The 23,130-nt window shown below is 45.6% G+C and overlaps 1 long non-coding RNA gene across 1 annotated transcript; it reads right to left on the bottom strand.

Annotated features, from left to right (window-relative positions):
• Positions 1-7,849: 7,849 nt before the first annotated feature.
• Positions 7,850-8,928, bottom strand: LOC126530632 (uncharacterized). The gene is made up of 2 exons (XR_008612389.2): positions 8,300-8,928; positions 7,850-8,231 (listed from the first exon to the last, which is right to left on the bottom strand). It is a non-coding gene; the product is annotated as an uncharacterized lncRNA (long non-coding RNA).
• Between the last annotated feature and the right edge of the window lie 14,202 nt (positions 8,929-23,130).

A 23,130-nucleotide genomic window follows, 5' to 3' on the forward strand; every position in this document is an offset into this window, starting at 1 on the left:
TTGGGGAGTATGGCAATGTACGCTTACAAAACACTGTCGATACCAGTGAAACTAAATTAATGGAGCTGCTGTTCTTTTTTTGTCCACTCCATCCTTGTTAGTTACAATGAGCAATGTCCGAACAGAAGGCATATGTAGTTGGTTGTCCATAGCCTGCGCACTAAGACTTGTTGGCATGTTATGACCTCAGCACAGTGTTAATATGTAAAAACCTTCTGATGTGTTGATGACTTCCTTCTCTTTATCATGCTTTGCCTGGCGGAGCCAGCAAGTGGGTCAACCAGATGTTCAACAGGCTTCCCACTAGTTTTCCCAGAGTCTCCTTACCAGGGTGCTGCTCATAGATATCTGTTTTCTTGACCTTGCACTGCACTTCAACCATGGCCACACCTGCTAAACCTATAGCATGCGATCAAAAAAGCGCTATACATCATGTTGCTCCAAACTCGTAACATGTGCTACAAGGCCTTGAGGAACACCCGCATTTATTTACGCCCTCATCATACTGTATGAAGCTTCGCATGATAAGTGCGACAATTAACATCTGCTGGTTTCTCAGTGTTATTCCTGTCCAGCTTACTGAAAGCTATCCTGAGTGTTTCAAAAAGCAAACGACCGCTGCTAGACAAGAAGTGCTTAAAGCAAGGGTCGCTATAACCACATATGTCACACGAAATGAAGGCCACTGAGTATACAGGCGGTTTACTTCATATCCGACAAGCTTGGTTCTCCCTTTGCTAGTGAGTGAACTCAACTTGCCCCGAATACATGGCCTGTGACAAACTATGTGCCAGATTCTGTGTCCCCTGCAAAGCTGAAGATGTGTATGAGATCCTGACACCCTGCAGCGGCTTCTACACTGGGCAAACAGGCTACTATAAAAACGACTGCCTTTACTAATATGCTAATAACATGAAAACGGGCAGAAATTTGGCGATTCGTTGGACCCAACTGCAGGTGCAAGCCACCCTTCCACCAGATGTGTGTTGTTCACAGAAACTGGAGCTATACAAATGCAGATAAAAACAATGATGTTTGAAAGTAGTAGAGCTGCACTATATTCTGCACAAGCAGTGCTATCTGCAGCACTGGTTCTCTATAGCCACAAATTCATGGCTGCACCACCATGCAAAGGCACTATTCTTGAATTATTAACTTCTATTATATTTATGGTGGCCATATATTGCAATTACATATCATCCACATTGTGTGCAATATGGTTAAATGTCAATTATGATAGCCATTCCTAATCTGAAATGCAACAAAAGAGCAAATATAGGCAACAAATTGCAATTCAAAGAGACAAAAGGCAACCAGTGCACAGGATAAGTGACAGACTTCCTTTTATTGAAAAAGAAACGTGACGTGTCATGCCACCACCAGTGGGTAGCAATCTTTCAAGCTTGGGTGACAGAGGCAAATCTTAGCAAAATGCTACAATCACACTGTAAAACGGCCTTGGACACAAAAAACCGACATCATATTGTACAGAATGAAAGGGCAAGACTTCATCTAAGAACAGTCTATGGCACCACATGCTTGAAATGGTGTGAAAAATGTTGACATGCCCTACCTATAAAGAAAAAGCAACAAACACAGAAAACACGCCTTAAAATGCAATGTGCAGAGTCTGAAACCAAGAAAAAACAACCCGAAAAAGGTTTCGCTAAGTCTTTCAATGATTAGAATTGTCAAACTGTATCATCACTTCTTAATGAACCTGCACAGCTGAAAAGGAAGGAAGGAAAGCGCAATAGCAGGGCTGCAGAAAATGTCACCGAATAAATATACTTTGCTTACCAACAATACCTGTGGTTTAGTTGTGGTCTGTGTATAAACTAATTGTGTATAAACATTTCTTGTTTAGAATGGCTGAGCGGATAGGGAAAAAATGACCATAAGAGCACCAGGTGTATGCATAGTCTACGCACAAAAAGCCACTGCTTTCTTAGTTTTTTTTCTCTGTATTACTATTCATGAGTATTTAGGTGCCTTATTAGCACTGCTAACATCCCACTGCAAAACACAAAATTGGGCAAGTTGCGGCATAAAGAAAATTGCAGTTTCACTCATAATGTGAAACAATGATGCAGTAGCTGGTGAAATATGCACAGGAAGCTTACTTCATGCAGTGTTTGCTGAAGTGAACACTTGCCAATGCAAGTCGGTAATCTCCTTAAAAAGTAAAATAAGTAAGAGTCCTATTTATTTGTGGGAGTTGTGCCTCAGTGTTGAAGTGGAAAGACTCGGCTTTTCTGCCTCCTCTTTCATATCCGGACTTAGCCACTGATCTACACCGAAACAACCCTTTAGCTTCTTACTGCTGCATTCGTTTTGGTTTTCTCAAATCTATATTTGGGCTACGCATTAGTATGTCTCGCGCTTTGCTTGAGGAAAACAAGACACCAACAGCTCCATCTAGTAAATCTGAGAAGCCAAGCACTAGAAGAAGATTAATGAAGCAGATGCACCCAATCATTGTCATCACATGCAAGAAGAAAACTTAACATAGGACTGCCTTCACAAGTGGGAAGGTGATGTGCAAGAACTTGAAGGTGTGGATGCCAGCTCTATATACAGTATGCAGACATTGAGCAGGTGTTAGCCAATCTAGGCACCTGTTGGCTAGATCACGCTCTCCGGGATCAGTATTCACCACAACTGTACCTTCAGCAGAGTGGCTGAAATGTAGAATTGTGGACTGCCACTCTTTTGATCGTATGTTTGAATCCTTGCAGCACAATGAGAACTTTATTTGCAATATTCTAGCAAGAAATTCGGGAATTCCAGTGACAACACCAGTAGACATCAGAACAACCAGGGGAGTTAGCCCATAGCAGCTATTGCTGTAAAAGATAAGACTGGCATAAGCACAAGAATTGAGATGTGCATACTACATGCCTTTGTTCTGGTAGTGGTCCACTACTTTGGTGCTACAGTTAATGATCTCCACTGTCACTGGACATCATAAGAGTTCTTTTATTATACACTCGCGCACCCGCCGCCTCTCAGGTCACCTAAGTGGACATACTATGCTGGCTGATAGCGGCCCCCTCCCACTTCTAGTATGCTTCACCGCGTATTTTCTGCAAGATGCCCTCTTATCGTTTTGTGAGGACGACGTAAATGCGTTGTGGGCGAGGTTTAAATACCTCTGCGATTACTGCATACGAAACTTTGTACCGGAAAAAGTAAAGAAACTAGGGAGAACAAACCCGTGGTTAACCCGAGAACTAATACAATTAAAACGGAAGATCAAGCGTTGCAGGAAGAAAAAGAATAAAAATGCGTCACTAATTACAGAATTAAGCACCTCCCTCAAGCATAAACTGCAAAAAGCAAGAGACAGGTATTTTTTGGAGACACTTGGTCGTTTTGCAACGGAAAATCCTCGAAAATTCTGGCAGTACCTTTCGAATAAGGACAATAAAAAGTTAGACCAAGTAACGGTTGACGGGGAAGTTGTCACGGACAAAAAGCAAATGGCAGACAGGTTCAACCTCCATTTTCAAAGCGTATTTTTCAGTGCTGATGCAAGGATTGATAACACGTCAGTTAGTGATGGCGCAAGCACCACTACCATCTCTTTGGAAGGTGTTACCGAACTTCTATTGCGATTGGATCCAAAAAAATTAGCCGGCCCTGATAACATTCCCGCAGCATTCTTAAAAAGGTATGCAGAAATTCTGGCCAGATTTCTCATCGTAATCTTTCAAAAATCTGTACAGTCAGGCCTCATACCCCATGACTGGCGTGTTGCACCAGTATTAAAGAAAGGAAATCCATCGGAAATCAATCATTACCGCCCTATATCTCTCACCTTTATTCCTTGCAAACTAATAGAGCATATTATACTCAAATACCTTAACAGCTTTTTAGACACGAATAAAATAATTAGCAACAGGCAACATGGCTTCTGGCAACGTTTTTCCACTACTACACAACTAATTGATACCGTACATAATCTAACAAAAACTCTCGACAGTGGTGGTCAGGTAGATATAATTTTTATGGATTTCTCCAAGGCGTTTCATAGAGTTCCTCACTCCGAATTAATAACCAAAATGAAAGAAATGGGTATCCCTTCCTGTATCATCGCTTGGGTTATGTCATATTTACAAAATAGAAAACAATATGTGGAAATTGATGGCAACTGCTCCCGCTTCTTAGATGTTCACTCTGGTGTTCCTCAGGGCTCAGTCTTGGGGCCTGTTTTATTTAATATATATATTAACGACCTGTTAGGTATTCTGGAACTAAGCACGTCGGCCAGGTTATTCGCCAATGACTGCATTATCTTCAAAAGCATTCATTCTGTATCTGATCAACTTGTCCTAAATTCGAACTTACAGCTCCTTGCAGACTGGTGTAACAAGTGGGATATGACAATTAATTATGATAAAACCGTTTTTATGTGCTACAAATAAGATCAACAAAATGAAATTTACGTATGGCATTGGGGACAACATAATTAGTCAAGTGGAAGAATACAGATACCTGGGCGTGACTTTAACATCTGATCTTAAATGGTCATCCCATATCTCCAACATCTGCTCCTCTGCAAGAAAAAAGCTAGGTCTCTTAAAATATAAATTAGGCAATTCTTCAAGCGTACTTAGACTTCAAGCTTACAAATCAATTGTTAGACCTACTCTTGAATACGCCAGCATAGTATGGGACCCACAAACCACAATCAACATAGATAAACTAGAAAAAATCCAGAGATTAGCAGTAAGGTTTATATATAACCGCTATAAGAGAAGGGACTCTCCGTCCGCCATGTTACATCAGGCAGCCCTTGAGCCATTGGCTGAAAGAAGAAAGGCTGCCCGGCTGCGCTTTTTTCATTCATTGAATTTTCAAAAACTAGGCATTCAGCCACAGGATTACTTTGAAAGGGACACAACCAGGCCCTCACGACATAAAAATAGCCATAGCATCACGCCAATATTTGCCCGCACGAATTTCTTCAAACATTCATTTTTCCCTAAAACAATATCCGACTGGAATTCCCTGCCTCATGACTCACCTCTCCTTTCTTCAACTTCTTGAGAGCCTGTATATAAGTATCTATATGCATGGTTAGAAATGATGATTACTTATTAACTGTGCGTAGTGTGCTTTTTTGTCTATGTACCTGTGTTTGGGGCACGTACTCTAACAAATTGTATTTGCTTTGTAACCTTGTTTAGTTTTGTTGTATTTTCTGGATGTAAATTATAACTTCCCCATTGTTGCTGATCCTAAGGCATAGTGCTTACTAACAAATGTATGTACCCTCTCCTGCTTGGACCGATCTGGTCTGCAGTATTTTGTAAATAAATAATAAATAAGTAACTAAGCTGTACTGCGGCGAAGAAGCCGTACATTTGTATTGAGTGACTAAACAAATGGTTTTTACAACAGTACAGAAATAAACGCGCACCATGCATCATTCTACCACACGAAAGAGCGTCGCAACATACGGTAGCTGATTCACACAGGCCGTGTAGCCCACTTATCAGTCGTAAAGGGTATTATGGGTAATTCAAAATTTCAGACACACATATGTGTTTATGTTTACGTTCGCACTCCTTGCGTAATAAGACTCCCAGAACTTCCACAATAGAAAGTAATTTACAACACACAAACGCAAAGAACACTACATGTCTCATTTTCAACTCGGCCGTCATGCAAATCACATATAGCGCGGAAAAACGTGAACATGCTGTGTATTAGCGTCGTAAACTTCATACTAGGCAAGGAGCTAGCACACCACAATCCCGCGACAGCCGCTAATGAGACCAAGACGGGAGCACATGTCTTTGAACGCGCAAACCCTAAGCCACTCTGCTCCTCCAAACACCCCCGCTGCACGGCTGCACCACTCGTTTCAAGCACAGCACACCAAACACACATTCAGCGCTGAACAGCGGGCGGTCGACGCAGTTGCATTTACATGACTTGCAGCGAGCAGCACATCCCTTGATGTCCGTTAAGCAAAGTCGGACACGGCGACGCCACATCGCGGTTCGCAGAACTTCGCTGCCGAGGCGCTAATCCACTTCGATATTTCAATTGTCACAACCGCCGGGTTCTCAAGAAAGCACGGGTCACACAACGCAGATTCTCTAGTGCCAGAGCTCATCGAGGCCAAAGCCGCATTGCCGCACCGCCACTACTCACGGCTTTCCACCAAGTAACACAGAACCTACAACCAACACATAAGCAACGCACGCACGATTACATGAGCAATGTTGAACAACGCGCGGTCCAGAAAACGATCACGCCGAGGACGAACACGCCACGGCGTCGCTCGGCGCCAGCATCGTGCCTTCTCAAAAATCCCTAAATGATGCTGTCCCTAGGCACCTAGGATCAGGTCACGTGAGGGATTTTTGTACGACAAATAGACGCACGCCAAGCAACCCATAGGGCCCATGCACTGAAATCGGGAAACGCAAGAGCGCCGCCATGTTGCTACGCGCCGAGGTCGCCAGCTCCTGAGACGCTTGCTAGACTTGGTGACAGTAGTCAGTTTTAATCCGGCAACAGTAGCAGCGTAGCAGCATGGCGTCTCACTTGTAGTGTCGAGATGTGTACGTGCAGCCGTGTGTTTGGGCTTTATAAGTTGGTTCTTTGTTCTATGTTGCGGGACGGTGTGAGTGCGGTCCATGTTGGCCGTACAGGTGGCAGTTATGCAACCGAGGGATGATCCTGTTGAAGTTTCCGGCGGTATGCGGTTTTCAGCGGTCACGCCTGTTGCAGGAGTGTCACTCGACGAGGTTACGAGCTCGCAGCTGTGGTCAGATTTCTCGTTGGCGTTCCGTAATTCTCTTCGCACGGGCGCGGTATGTTGCAAAAGCCGCTTTCGCGATCTATCGTCGCGACGATAGATCGGGTTTTTTTATTATTATAAGTACTGATCCACCTGTAGGGCACATGTAACCGACAAACGGAAGTCTCAGGAGAGCACCTGAGATTATAATAAAGCAGGTGGCGCAGGAACTCCAGAGCACCCAAGGGACAGTGGGGGGATCAAAGCTCGAAGCAGAACGGTACGTAGGTTGGGGCCGCCGAGGTGTGTGCCAGGGAGTGTTCGCACGGACAGCTCCCCTGGCACGCGCAGCAGTGCCTCGCAAGGCCGAGATACTTTAAAGGCACCTGCGCCCATGATATTTCTCTTGCCTCGGTGCAGTGAGCACGATTAACGAGAATAATATGGAGGGCATCCGGTGCAGTCGCGAATGTGTCATGACAAATGTAGCTCGCGTCGCCTGGCGTGTGTAGTAATATCAGAGTTGGTTGTATGAACTTTATGTATAATACGCTTCGTTACGGTACCTTAACGGAATGGGTCTAGAGGACGGTGTTGGTACATTTTTTCGTACCGCCCTAATCCTATACCCCCCACTACAAACACACACATATACCCCCCTTTTTTTATGTATACATACAATTTCTTGCCATGACGGATCATAGCCTCCTTTATTTTCGAAAAATAGAGGAGGCCATGGACGGATTGACCAGTTCAAGTTGTCACCTTGTCAGTAACTGTCATAGGAATCACTTTAATAAACACAATTCCACGATCGGATTGTTTACTTTCATTTTTTGTTGTAACACTGAGGACTACATAGAACTTCATTTTGTATATGTGAGAGAAGTATGTGGATATCACGAGCTTAAGCCAATGTGCGATACACAGACAAAGCAGCTGCTACAACATGAACTGCATTGAGGGCCACACAACACATACGTAATTAAAGGTGCAAAATATAGGGGGAAGCTTCAAAATATGCTCTGTAGCACTGCAAAGTATAACATATATTGTATGTGTACAATAAGTGTTCAAAAAAATGCATCAATGTCCCATTTGCCTTCAAGTTTATTATCAAGTTCAAGTTTACTGAAGTTTATTATGAGCATATGTACAACAGGAATCTACTGACACACCCGCAGTCAAGGTGGCTGTTCGAGGTGTGCTGGCTGCCTCAGTGTAAGAAAAAGAAAGTGGGCGAATGTCGACACCAGTGCCACTGCTTCTTGCCTCGGACCTGCACGTGCCTCCGCAGCATCGTTGTGCACAAATGTGCTGGCGTAGCGAGGCATAGGAGTCGTCCGAGAGAACGAGTATTGTTTACATGGAGAAGTGGCTGTTCACATTGCCTGTCGCTTTCCCTCAAATGTTTCCTTGGCGACTAGGGTGACACGCCCGCAGTCAGGGTGGCTGTTCGAGGTGTGCTGGCTGCCTAAACGAAAGCAAAAGAAAGAAATTAGATGAATGTCGATACCAGTGCTATTGCTTCTTGCCTCTTACCTGCATTTGCCTCCACGGCCTCTTGGCTTGCGGAGTCTGTATGAGGGAGCTGCTGTGGCTAGGCGTAGGCATTGTCTAAGCAAAAATAAAAGGCCATTCAAATGGGGAATTATGGAAATAAATGCAGTTATGTCTGCTTCTTGCACTCTTCTTGCCTAAAAGCTTTCAAACATAGTGTCCAGTACACACCAGCACTTTGACTGCTTCTGCTTTTTACCTGCAGGTGTTGCTGCGAGATCCTTAGTATGGCTACGTGCAGGATTGTAACACTTGGTGGAGACATTTGAAGTGGTAGCCAAAAATATAAAAAGTCATCCGTGTCTGCATGAATGCTTTCAATTTCTAAATGCAGTGGTAACTATCGCTATTAGTGCAAGGCCCCCCACATCTATGCGGCAAGTGCCCTAGCTCGAAACTGAATTTTTCCTTTAGTGTTTCACAAGGCGTCTGATATGTCCACATTAGATGTGATGTGTTTGTTTTTATTTATCCCAGTGTGGAGAGAGGATCATTAAATTGTTCTTTTTATTCTTGCGTGGCTTGTTGTTTAGTTTCTTTCTGAATTTATCAAGCAGCCGTCTCATGATGCTAAAGTGACTCATGTAATGACAATCATCAGCTTTTGTTTTTCAGAAAAACAACGCATTTCCTGACCAATTGTTTGCTATCCCATCGCTCGCATAATTTTGCGGAGTATTCTACCTATATTGCCTTGCTTGACCTCCACTAAAGAGTCTTGCATCTTCAAATACGACTCTTTTCTTAAAATCATTCAACACTTCTCATAATTTCTGTACCTTGGGCTTCTGATACTCTGCATTCACCATTTTTGCTTGTTTCTGACTAGAAATGTCTTCTTTAATTTAGAGCTTAAATTTTGCCTTTGGAACACACGGAAGGGCTTGCCATTGCATATGTGCATAAAAGGGAAACATGTTTCATTAAACATTTGCAACATCCAATTGAAGATTCATGAATGAAGCTTGCAGTGTGATATGACTGAATGAGCCATAAAAGTAACTCATCTCACTTGGTAAATTAAAGCACATATTAGTGTGATGAACAAGATACGTTACACTAACGTGGTGGGTTCTCTTGCTTATACAGCAAAATAATCGGTGCGCGAGAAAAAAATTATTTTTGCATACCCCTTGTACACACTGACTTAAGGAAAATGAGCTGGAGCTGTCCACATGATCTACTTATTTTACCTGCGAGTATGGTCAACAAAAATGTGTCCCAGCTGCTTAGTGGTATTTCAGATTATGTCAGTATTGCATATGTGCCTGTTGTCTAAAATAATTGAATTTTGAAAATGCTCGCAGGGATCTCATGTGCATATCTGCAGTTTATGGGTACATGTAAAAGACTCAGCATCAAGTGCAAGTGAACGGTCCCACAGGCCAGGAGTCGATCATGCAAATAGATTCGCTGCACAAATTTGTGACCAGAAAAGATATTCCACATGAAATGGCATGCAAGGAAGTGTTGAAAATATTGCACAGTTAATAAAACGCCTACGCTATTAATATGTGGGTTGATGCACTCGTTATGCAAAACGGAGGTGAGGCGTGCAGACAGGACACAAGAGTAGAGTATTTACAAACAAACAACAAGAGCGTCGCCCACTTCTCTAACCTGTTTTGCATAATGAATCCTTACCAACTAGCTCAGCTTTCTGTCGTTCTCGGTCTCGATGCACTCGATTTCGTCCGCATTAGGCACTCGCCTCTTGATTACTTCGGGCCACAGAAATACTCGGCATCAGGCTGTTTTTCTGCTGCGGCCTTTGTAGAAGCATGATTGTTCAAAGTACAACAATTAAACAGATTGTTTGAGTTGCTTGTAGCTTCGCCAGTACAATTCCGGTGCGCTGGTCCGCCTGACCAGCAATTTCCTACTGAAGGGAAACCTGCAAATAAAAACACCGCTCCGCATGTAGAAAAATGCTCTACTGTGACGCTTCTCAAACGATTCTGATGCACCACTAGAGCTGCCTACTCGCGTGATATCCTCAACAAGGAGATACATTCGTTTACTTACACGTGAAGGTATATGCCAGAGCACTTCGGGGCTTCGGTGGCACATAAGGGACGAGTGTGCCATAGCGTGCGACGTCGACGCGCGATCGCATGTCGAACCTAAACTGTACGAAACTACTACGCTTCCAAAAAACAGATTCGAGACCGAAATTCGCGTCATCGTTTATTGCATGAATGCGTACATCGTGATTTACACAAGTCACGGACTTAGCGATCGTTTCTGTAAACTTAATATTAACGTACCACCTTCATAAAGCCATCAGGTATGCGTTTTTAGATGACAAAGGATAAGGTGACCTGTACTTGTTTTCAGCTCTTTCAATAGTAATTGCGCTGGCCACATTGACCAGTAGCAACAGGGCGGCGCCCTAGAGGTTCCCACTTTTCCGGCCCAGCTTTTCCTCTAGAGTTGTTCTACTAACTCTATGGCCTCTACTTTCGGGGCACCCTAGTCACGCAACACTTATGTAAACTTAAAGAAGGGAAACGGTACCTTCACCAGTGCAACGCAAATAAGAGTAGCGGCGGCGTTGTGAACTAAAGTATACGACCGAGAGAAGGCGCTGGCAAAATCAAAACTAATATCATCATCTTTACGCAGTGAGCAATATGGCCGCTGCGGTAGCGGCTGGTGGGTCTGCTCGCTCGCTGGTCATGGGCGTTTTGTTACCGCTTTCGGTGCGGTAATCATGTATACGTTACTCTAACATGACCGCAGGTGTATTTATTATGTCGCCAGATGACCGAGAGGCATAGGCGTATCTACAGGGGGTCAAGGGGGGGCGTACTTGCCCCCCCCCCCACACACTTTCAGGACTGGGCGGGAGCAGGCGATTTGCCCCCCCCCCCCCCCCCCCCACCACTTTTGAAAGCCGGGAATACGGCGCCTGGAGATCCGACCAAGATCACTAAAGTCTACAGAAAGTCGCTCAAAGCCTTGAAATGGGGGTCTGGCCTCTCCACCAGCTGCACGCCGAGCAGTGGCGTACCAGAGGCAAATCACCTCTCTCTCTCTCTCTCTCTCTCTCTGTATATATATATCGGAAAGTGATGTTCGCAGTACGTGCCACGAGGCATCGCTCTGCCGCCGCTACTCTTCCGCATTCATCCCCACGCCATCAACGGCAGCACAACCCTGCATATAATTTCCTCTTTGACTTCTGCGTTACATGGTCGTTTTTCGTGGGCTTTACCACAAGGCCCTACACGGAGGGCTCTTTCCAAGGGGAGCGAAGGTTATGTTAGCGGCATCTACCTAACCTCCCTCCCGCCCGGAAGGAGCCGGGTGGGAGGGAGGTTAGGTAGATGCTGCATTAGCGGCCACAGGCCAATAAAGGATGACCCGTTCTTTAATGCGTTAAAGGACCCCTCACCAGGCCCGATGGCAAATTTTGATTATACGCTGGAAGTTTTTACGTGTCCTCCAGGAAGCATTCTGGCGCAATTTTTTTTTCAAGTCGGCGCATTATTGGCCGAGATAGAAATGTTTCAGTGCCGCGAACCCATGATTTCAGAAGGCGAGCTCCACTGCATAGCGAGACACTGTCTCCACTAGCGCCGTCTAGCCTCCGCAAGCGAAATTCCTTCCCTACGTTCTCCCATACCGGACCTCGAGGATCGCGTAACCCATACGCCACGGGCCCCGCCTTTTTTTTCCTCCTTTTTTTATTATTTTTTTGCGGCGCTGCACACTTTTGGTGGCTGGTTTTAACGGGACAGGACTAGCCCAGCGCTTGGCGAAGGGGGTGGACGACTTGCGCGAGCGGTTTCCTCAGGTGCAGATCGTGGTGTGCACGGTGCCGGAGGTGCCTGTACGTGACAGTCACGTACAAAGAGCCGTAGTGGCTGCTAACGAGGCAATATGGAAAATGAGCCGATAGAAAGGTTCCGAGCTTGTCGAAGCAAACAGCGAAGTGAGAAGGTGTGGTGGATTTGAACCAGACGGGATCCGCTTAATTACAGGCTTGGACGAGAAGTGGGCTGGCGACTCGCTGGTCACGCTGTTGCTTTTTAAGGGGGCCCACGGGCGCTCAGGAGGCCACAGTAGGTAGCAATGAAGAAGGTCCCCTATTGGAACGTCAGAATAGCATCGCCGTCTATAACAGAAAGAGCAGGACAGGAAGAAAGAAAGCTAGAGATGCAATAGGCTACACAAACATGCAGGGCGGCAGAAGAAAGGAAAAGAGGGCAGAGATTGAGGAGCAGTTAAATAGAGAACTAATATGGGTGTATTCGGTTACAGAAACGCACCTTAGAGACTCGAAAGAGCCGCCAGTGATTGAGAGTTACGTTTGGGAAGGGTGCAACACAACTAAGTCAAAAAGAAAAGCAGGGGGAGTCTGAATGCTCATCCATCAAGGAGCCAAATGGAATATAGTAAATTGAAAATATCAAGAGCATCTTTGGTTATCAGGTACAATGAGTGTAAAAAAACTTGGCTGGGCGGAACTTATTTGTGGACCGGAAATAATTGCACAGAATAGAATCAAGAGTTAGTGAGATATTAAGTGCTGATATTAAGGGTTTCGGGAATGGTGAAGAAATTATCGTATTAGGTGACGTGAATGTCCACATACATGATCTAGATTGCTATACCGACACCAACGGGAAGTCAATGCTAGACCTTTGTGATAAACATAACCTCGTTATCGTGAACACAGGGCCTAAGTGTGAAGGGCAGATCACGTGAAAAGTGGGAAACCGGCAATCGACTGTCTGATGACAGAAGGAATTAATGATAAGTGGAGATAAATGGTCATTGACGAGGAAGGGTATAGCAGCATAGGGAGTGACCATAAACGCATCACTTTGAAAATGGGGTGTGTAGTTGGGAAAGAGAGCAAGGAGTTCAAAATGGCCTGTCCAAATTTGAACGCTGAACAAATAAATATTGTCACTAGAGTCGAGGAAGAACTTGGCAAATGGCCAAATAAAGAGTGGGAATATAGTGAGCTTCTAAGTGTAATAACGACAGAAATACGGAAAGAGAAACAACATGTTCGTTGGAAAGGAAAAAAAACGAAAAGCTGATGGAACAAGGAGATACGAGAAACGATCGCCGAACGACAGAAAGCATCTCGAGAGCACAGGCAGGCAAAGAAGGCGCAGTTGCAGCAGGATGAAGTAACCAGTAAATGGGAAATATACCGAGCGAAAACTCTATGCTCTATGAACGAGGGCTGTTCACTTCGATGCCGCCCCTTCAGGCAGAAGGTAGAAGCCTGCACCCGATGCCGCGGAATTGGTCATCGCCAGGACGTCTGCACTAATGCCACCGACACACTCTGCCCCAAGTGTGGAATGAAAGACGCACCCATGGATCACGAATGTGACCCGATATGTGTTGTGTGCAACGGAAACCATCAAACCGGCTCCTCACTGTGCAAACAAAAGTTCAAACCGCGCCCTACACGTCCCGGGCACAAACAAGACACTTCACCCACCAACCGAACTCCCAGTCTCGACCGCACTCGCGACTCAAGCCGGCGAAGAAGTCGGAGCAAAAGCAAGGACCGCGGGCCTGGCTATGCAACCCAAGACGTCGCCTGGCCAGCTCTATCATCAAGCCCTACTTTCGCCAACTCCTCGCGCAACCCACCCCAGGTAAGCTGGGCTAAGGTAGCCTCTTCCAGCTGCTCCTCAAACCATAGTGCTAATAATGAATCCCTCCTTGAAGAAAATACAATTCTAAAAGCCGAAATTCAAAGACTTAAATTAGAACTCCAATCTCGTCACCCCTCTACTTCAACCTCTGAAGCCCCTCTCTCTAACACGACCCTTTCGACTCATCATCCATCAGCCCTACCTGAAACCTCTTCACACCGCCCCATGGACACTAGCCCCTCCACTGAACGGGAACCGCCTCACCCTCCCCCCAGCAAACGTAAAACTCCGAGCACTCCGCGATCAGAGGACACCCTAGACGAGACAATCTTAAATGATAACGACAGATTAACCGCTTTGGAGAATAAATTTCATAATATACTCACTGCAATTGAAAAAATCAATACAGAGAACACAGCCAGGAATGAAAAGCTCGACAAATTCATTGAATTCGTACAAGCACACATCCAACAAACTACAAGTTGGATAGCTGGAGTCAACGCGAATCATCCTAACATAGTTGCACCTGCTCGATCCGCCTCCCCACCAGCTCCGCTTAACAATGGCCAATAGTCCGACCCGCTCCGAGTTTGAAGTGTGGCAGTGGAACTGTAGGGGGTTTCGAAAAAAGAAAGCACACCTCCAGCAGTTTCTAGCCTCCTCTTCTAATCTCCCAGCTGTCATTGCGCTTCAGGAAACTCACGGACTAATCAGCTTCCCAGGTTATAATGTCTATCAGAACAATAAGGTCTCCCGGCCCGATACGGCAATTCTTATACAAAAGCACCTCACTGCCAATCACTCCCGATTCGACAGCATCGATATAGAGCACAATTTTCTAGAAATTATTCCTCGCAAAAATAATGCACCTGGCCTTTACATTCTCAATATCTATAGTCGTCCACAAGACAAACATCACCGCTTTGACTCCCTTTTCGCTCAAGCTATTGCCGCTGCCACCCACCACCCCCTCCTAATCCTTGGAGATTTCAACGCACCCAACCATTTGTGGGGTCACTCTGTTTCTACTCCTAAGGGCAGAGCCCTATGGATCCACATACAAGACCACAGACTCACATTACATAACGACATCGATGCACCAACCAGGCTAGGCAATAGCGTAGCTAAGGACACGTCCACCGATCTTACGTTTACACACAGAATCCAACACGTCACATAGCACAACTCACAAGTTAACCTCGGCAGCGACCATTACATCATTACCATCACACTACAATTCAAACACAAACCCTTTGCACCCAAACGCCTCAGCCTTACCAATTGGGACAATTTTCGAGAGGCCCGCCAGATATCAGCTCCCACAAACATTCAAGACATTTCAGAATGGGTTCAGCAACTACACGCAGATGCCCAGACGCACACTACCACTCTGCCCCCCGAAACCGCTCTCACTACGGTAGATTCCAAGCTTCTACACATGTGGGAAGCCAAACAGTCTCTTCTCAAACGGTGGAAGAGGCAACGGTTCAACCGAAAACTAAGACTCAGAATTGCCAAATTAGACCTCCAGATCCAGGAGTACGCCACACAACTGGCATGCCAGCAGTGGGGCCAGGTATGTGAAAGCATGCATGACAACCTCGATAACAAGCGCACATGGCAACTCTTGCGACACTTATTAGATCCTACCACATCGCGCACACACCACAACCATAGCATAAACAAACTGCTACATGCACACAAAAACAATCTCAACGGATTCTTCGACGACCTCCGCCATAAACATCTGCCTCCCGCTCAGAAGTATGACATGCCAAAATATACTGGCGAACCCAACGACCTACTTAGAGCCGCTATCACGGAAGCAGAGGTTCGCCATGCCCTCGCCACCCTGCGCGCAATGTCAGCACCAGGCCCCGACCTTATTAACAATAAAATACTCCGAAATCTAGACGACAACTCTGTCACAGCCATCACGGCGTACTTCAATCACTGCTTTGACACTGGCACCCTCCCTAGTTCGTGGAAAGATGCCAGGGTAATTTTTATCCCTAAGCCAAGCAAACCCCTCAACACTCCTAATCTCAGGCCTATATCACTAACCTCTTGTCTAGGTAAAACATTCGAACATGTCATCCTCAACCGACTCAGTAAATACATGGAGGACAACAATCTTTATCCATCTGAAATGGTAGGTTTTCGAAAATCTCTTTCATGCTAAGATATCATGCTTAGAATGAAGCATGACATCATTACACCCAATAGCAGTCTAGATACGCAAGCAATTCTCAGTCTGGACCTCCACGGAGCCTTCAATAACGTTTCACGTTCCGCCATCCTCCGAGAGCTTAATCTCATTGGGGTTGGCGGAAAGACATATGACTACATATGTACCTTCTTATCCAACCGTACCGCAACGATACACATAGGCACAGAGCAATCCCTTTCATACGCTTTAGGTAGCTACGGCACGCCCCAAGGCTCAGTGCTGTCCCCTTTTCTTTTTAATCTTTCTATGATGCCGATGGCGCAAGCATTGCGGTCTATTCCCGATCTCAAGTTTGCACTCTACGCCGATGACATCACTCTTTGGACGACTGGCGGCTCCGACAGAGAGATTCAAGACACTCTACAGGCCGCAGCAGACGCCGTCGTGGCTCATGCCGTGGCTATGAATCTCACATGCTCCCCTCAAAAATACGAGCTGCTACTTCTGCCATCCCACCGGGGGGCCGGAAAACACATGTCTAGCATAGAGGTAATCCTAAACCACATCCCCGTTACTAGAGTGGACAAGCTCCGGGTGCTCGGTTTACACATTCAGAGCAACCGGCTCAACACATATACCCTACATACACTCCAGGCCACAGTCGATCACACCCTGCGTCTTCTAGGGCGAGTCTCCAATAAACATGGCGGACTAAAGGAGGCCGAACTTCTCCGCTTGATTCAGGCCTTCGTTATCAGTAAAATTACATTCGCAACACCATATCTACATTTCCTTAAATCAGAATCAGATAAGACCGACACTCTTTTACGCAAAATATATAAATTCGCTCTCGGGGTCCCCATACGTACCTCCACTGAAAGGCTAATGCCTACTGGAACTTTCAACACACTTTCTGAACTGACAGAAGCCCACCTCACATCCCAATATAGCAGACTGTCTAACACCGCAACAGGTCGACACATTCTACAAACTCTTTCTATCACTCCGGCACCCATCATCAAGACTAAATACACCATTCCACATCACATACACGAGAACCTCTGCATTCCCCCACTTCCTAAAAACATGCACCCTGTGCATCACAAACAGCGCAGGAGGCAGCGAGCACAGGCTCTCCAAAAACAATTCTCCACCTCTAAAGACGTGCTCTATGTTGATGCCGCCGAATATGCGAACAGAAATCATTACGCAATATCAGTCATTAACTCTCACGGGCAGGTCGCTGCGGCCGCCTCCATTCCTGGCTCTTCCTCGGAGGAGGCGGAGGAAGCGGCCATAGCCCTGGCCCTCACAATTCCAAATTCATCAGTTATCGTTAGTGACTCCAAATCAGCCATACATAACTTCGGAGCGGGTAGGGTCTCTAAGCCAGCTTTTTCTCTCCTCTTGGCTTATCCTTTCAATCAAACTGTGGCATTAATCTGGACTCCCGCGCATGCGGGCCTTGCCGGAAACGAGGCGGCTCATGCCAGTGCCCGAGGATTTACAGTCCGGGCTCAGGCATCAGATGCGTCGGACCTCGCCACGGAGGAGGCGCCGTTTACAGCGCGGGATCGACTTATTACTTACCACGAAATCTGCACACACTACCGATTAGACCGCTTAACCTTTCCGCCACTCATGGGCAAATCCCCGCGTAGGTGTGAAGTTCTGTGGCGACAGCTGCAGACTCGCACCTTTACATTCCCTTCCCTCCTCCACCGCATTCATCCCGCCATTTACCTTTCTCCCTCTTGTAAATTCTGTGTCTCTCCCAGAGCAGACTTAAACCACATCATGTGGGGGTGCCCTAAGCACCCCCTTCCCCCTTTCCTCAAGCAATTAATATCTAGTGAGGAGCAGTGGGAGGCTGCCTTGCGCAGCTCCAGGCCCGAACTTCAGGAGGCCATCCTGGAGTGGGCTGAGAGGATAAAGGAGGCCTACTTCAAGTAGTTCCTCCCCCCACCCTCTATTCCATTGCCCCCTTCCCTTTAAAGAGGGATAAATAAAGTTTTTCATCATCATCATCATCTATGCTTCAAATACTGGTGCAAGCAAAGATAAAAAGTGAAAGTGAACGTTGGTTGTCAGAAATACGTGAAAAAAAGAAGGCCGCACCTAGAATAGTTTGGAACCACATAAAATTATTAGGCAGGAAGTCAACAATACAACATATCCTAGACAAAGATGGAAACAAACTGGAAGGGGAAGCGGCATTAAATTACGTCCGAAAAATAATAGCCGAATCTTTCCAAGGCTATGAAGAGATTGCACTTAAAAAAGAAAGAGAGCATGAAAGAGAACCAGATGGAAAGGGAGCTGGTGCTGACAAACTTCAACTGGAAGAAAGCCGAAAAGAAAATTCCTAAACGACGAAGTTCCCGTTAGGCTTATTAATGAACCAGGACCAAAAAGTAAACAAGCTCTGTTGAAAGCACTAGAAAAAAGTCTAATAATACGAATCCCCGACAGTTGGAAACAAAGTAGTATGAATTTAAGTTACAAAGGCAAGGGGAGAAGATACAATTCACTCGTATAGACCGTCTATTTATTTATTTATTTATTTATTTATTTATTTATTTATTTATTCGGTTACCTCACAGGCTCCCGAAAAAGCATTGCGTGAGGGGAAGATACAGGGATTAGCAAAAAGAAAGAAGTACAAAGAAATTACACATTGTTAGCGAGTAAACATGAAAGAACAAATATCTAACAATATAGATAACGTGATAAATGAAACAACACGACAGTGTGAAGGAGCAAAAAAGGAGTGCAAGGAAATTATACAAATGCTTGCTGGTGGAGATGAAAGAACAAATCTCTGACAATATTAACGCAATACAAACCAAAACGAACAAACAAACAAAACTATACAACTTCACTAAAAGTAATCACTTAGGTGCGCAGTAAGGTCAGTTGTAATGAATTATAGAAATAATATGCATAAGCATGCTTTGAAGGATACAGGGTCGACAATGTCAACTACGTCGTTTGGTAGGTTATTCCAATGCTGAATGGCACGTGGTCACGCGGAAGAATTGAAAGCATTGGTGCGGCCAAAGAAACGCTGGAAACTGAGATGATTATGCAGACGCCGAGATGTACGAGATGGACGAGTGAGCGGCAGGGTGGACGGGTGCGTGCTATGGACTATTTTGTGAAATAGACAAAGCAGTGCTACGGTTCTTCGGGAATCAAAATATGAGAGGTATAAAGATGACCTAATTCTAGTCACGCTACAGTCGCGGTGATAATCTCTGACAATGAAGCGGGCGGCGCGGTTTCGGACTGACTCGAGAGTCGCCATTAGGTAAGCTTGACGAAGTGACCAGGTAGGGGCTGCGAATTCCAGTTGAGACCTTACGAATGTCTAATAGGCGATTTGTCTGGTGAGGGCAGGAGCATCGCGAATGTTACGTTCAAGATAACCGAGCGGACGTGAGGCTTTGGCAGTTATTTTTTCAGTGTGCGCCGGCCATGACAGGTTAGGTGTGGGCAGAATGCCGAGCTACTTGTATGAATTGGTGAGTGTGATGTGGTTCTTATCCAGTGAGTAATCGAAAGCGGAAAATGTCTTTTTGCGGCTGAATGTTATTAGTTTGCATTTATCAGTGTTTAGGGTCATTTGCCAAGAAGAGCACCAGTTAGTGATACGGTCAAGATCTCGTTGGAGAGCGACGTGATCGAAAGGTGAGCAAGTTTGACGATAGATCACACAGTCATCTGCGAACAAGCGAATTTGACGTTATTTCGGATGGCAGGTCGTTAATATAGATCAGAAAAGTGATGGTCTGAATACGCTTCCTTGTGGTGCACCAGATGTTACATCACTGATACTGGAAATAAAGTTATCGACGACGGTGAATTGCTTACGGAATGACAAGAAATTTCTTATCCAAGATAATGTTAGGGAATCTAGGTTTAAGCATGAAAGTTTAGCTATGAGACCTCAATGAGCAACGCAATCGAAGGCCTTAGCCAAGTCTATGGAATCTGTCTGTGGGCCCGTATCCATATTTAGAAAAATATCCGTTGTCAATTCGAATGGTTGCGTTTCACATGATAGTCCTTCTCTAAAACCATGCTGATGTTTAAAGAAGAACTTGCTAGTCTCCAAGTGATTTGCTAAGTTTGAAAAGATTATGCGTTCTAGTAACATACCGGGAACGTTTGTTAGTGATATTGGGCGGTAATTGTTAAAAGCGCTTTTATCGCCAAACTTTCAAAAAGAGATAACTTTACCGACCTTCCAGTCATACGGAACTTCCCCTGTTGAGAGGGAGTGTTGAAACAAGCAAGAAAGGACTGTGCTAGAGGGTACTACTGCATATTTAAAAATTTTTGAGTTTATAGCATTCATGCCGGAAGAAGTTGACATCTTGAGGTTGTTGATCAGCTCAGCAACACCAGTGGTTGGTATATTGATGGGGGCCATGTATGGATAATCGAGTTCGGTGGGCGTTGGTATTTTCGAATGGTCCTCCTTTGTAAATACGGCCGTGAAGTAATTGTTAAAGATAGGTGCTGAAAGCTCTCGTGCAATCGGCAAGCCAGAACTATCAAGTATTTGTGAAATTTCGGAATTTTTAACGGGAGAGATCGTTTTCCAAAATTGTTTGGGGCTGTTTTGAAGCAGTGATTGCAGATCGCAAGAGAAATACTTTTGCTTAGCTTGACGCAGGGCATTGCAGTAGGCTACATCACAAGACATGTTTGCTCCAAGATACAGGCATGTCCACACGTTCGGCAGTCCTGTAAAGACGCTTCTTTTTTTATTTTTCAGGGTACGAAGAGCTTTACTGAACCATGGTTTCATTGAGTTAACGCGAAATGAAACCTTTGGTATATAAGCGCATGTGCTAATTCCATTAACTTTTCTCTGTACAGGCATCAATTCTCGTTCACTGTCCGCTCAGAAAAAGTTGCTAAGAATGACGACGTGAAGTTTTCCAAACCATTGTTAATAGCGATGACGTTTGCTCTTTTGTAATCAAATATTTGTTTCGTTTTCAGGTGACGTGAGCATGAAGGTATATGAACTGTGAAGTGTAATATCCGGTGGTCACTGAACCCATCCGCAAAAGTGATAGTGGTAACCCCCTCGGGCGCGAAAGATGGAACAAGATCCAAAATGTTATTGATACGAGTTGGTTTGTCTGTTAATTGCACAAGTGAAAAATCAAGTGTTAGTTGAACGAACTCTCAAGATGCACGTGTTTAGCCTCGCAAGTTTTGCCAGACAATGTCTGGAAAGTTAAAGACACCAAGAAGAAAAATGTCAGCTTTGTTATATTTGAATAGAATGGAGGTAATGTTTTCGTGTAATTCGGAAATGAAATTGTAGGAGCTATCAGGTGGTCTGTAGCATACACCATCAATTGTATTCGATTGGGGAAATAATACGCAGAACCACAGAATTTCGAGACTCGAAGGAATCGGCACAAGAAATGACGTGATACGTTTTTGTTATGGCGAGCAATGCCCCACAACCTCCTCTGTCGTCCCTATCTCTACGATTGACAGGGTAAACATTAGAATCGGGTAGCACTTCGCCATCCATAAATTCAGGGCTGAGCCAAGTTTCCGTAAGTGCCAAAATGTCGCATTCACAGTCATCTAAGTATGGCGAAATTTCGCGGCGCTTCTTGGCTTCACGGTGCTCTATAGGCCCTACCGGCCGCACCGCATTCGTTTGGCGTTAGCGGCCCACTCGTCGTCGGTCATTTTGACCCGCCGTCGCCGCACGTGTTCCCGTTGTTGCCACCGACGATCTAGACGGGCACGCTGTTCTTCGTCCGTGCGGAAAGAGCTACTCGATGGGCCCCAAGCCCATTCGCGCTTCTGTTCCCTTCTTCGGAGCGAACGGTACGCGTACTGCCCATAGTGCGGCTAAAGTACAGCTGATAACGTCGCTAGGGAAGTGTCTACGTCACGAGAGAATCACGTGAGGGAGAACGACACAGGGCAAGCGCCAACTTCATCTATCTTTATTCACTGGAAAATCGGCAAATATAAGGAAAATCACAGACTTGCGCACAAGGACCACAATGCATCACCTGCCAAACCTTTCAAGATATGACATTTCGCTTCTAAAGAGGGTCACAAAGGTATCACTAACACAGTTTTTTTTTCCTTTCTTCTTTCTATGGAATGCTTCCAAAACCTCACGCGCCTTTGTATTTCTGCTTCTGCAAGAATCTTCATCTCTCGGAACCGTAGTTCACACTTCTTGCAGCAGAGGCATTGTTTTCGTCGCGAATGTTCTGCCGCTCGGTCACACACAGTGCAAGTTGCACAATGTTGCGAAAGATGCGCACCTCCATCTTCTTTCAGTGACCGCGCATGTTCAGCTGCGCGGTCACTGCGCGGTTCTGTATGTACGTAGGATGGCCCACGACGTGAAAAAGGTGGCAAACAGACGTGGCGTTCAAGTCGTGTTTTCCATCCCTCGGAAACAAGCGCAGCTCTGCGCCCCCGTCGCGAGCGAGGGTACCAAGAGCAGCTGCAGCAAAAAGCACGTCAAGCAGTTTGTAAAGTGCTGCACCGGTGTGGTATATGAAATACCATTGACCTGCGGGAAAACCTATGTGGGCCGAACGGGTAGATGCGTGAATGACCGCGCAGCTGAACATGTGTGGTCGCTGAAAGAAGGAGGAGGCGCGGATCTTTCGCAACATTGCGCCACTCCAACAACGCATGGATGGGACTGAGGTCATCGACAGGGTTTTTCCGAGGTTGTGACAAGAGGAGGACGGCAAGGTCATGAAGTGCCTGCACATGTAAGCCGAGAGTAGAGAAGAGGGTCATACTTCCCGTTCAAGGTCCCTACCGAAAAAACACCTCCGCGGAACACGGGCGATGCAAACCGTGTCTACCACCGCAGGTACCGTCAGCATTAGCGCTGGCCGCAAGATCTGCCCCGAACACCTATTCTTGCTGCGCACTGTGCAATCACCGCGACAACGTCATAAAGGACTGCCGCCTCAAACTGCCAGACGACGAGTTTAGACGCCGAC

This window comes from Dermacentor andersoni, chromosome 4 (assembly GCF_023375885.2).
Source record: "Dermacentor andersoni chromosome 4, qqDerAnde1_hic_scaffold, whole genome shotgun sequence".
NCBI classification, from domain to species: Eukaryota; Metazoa; Arthropoda; class Arachnida; order Ixodida; family Ixodidae; genus Dermacentor; species Dermacentor andersoni.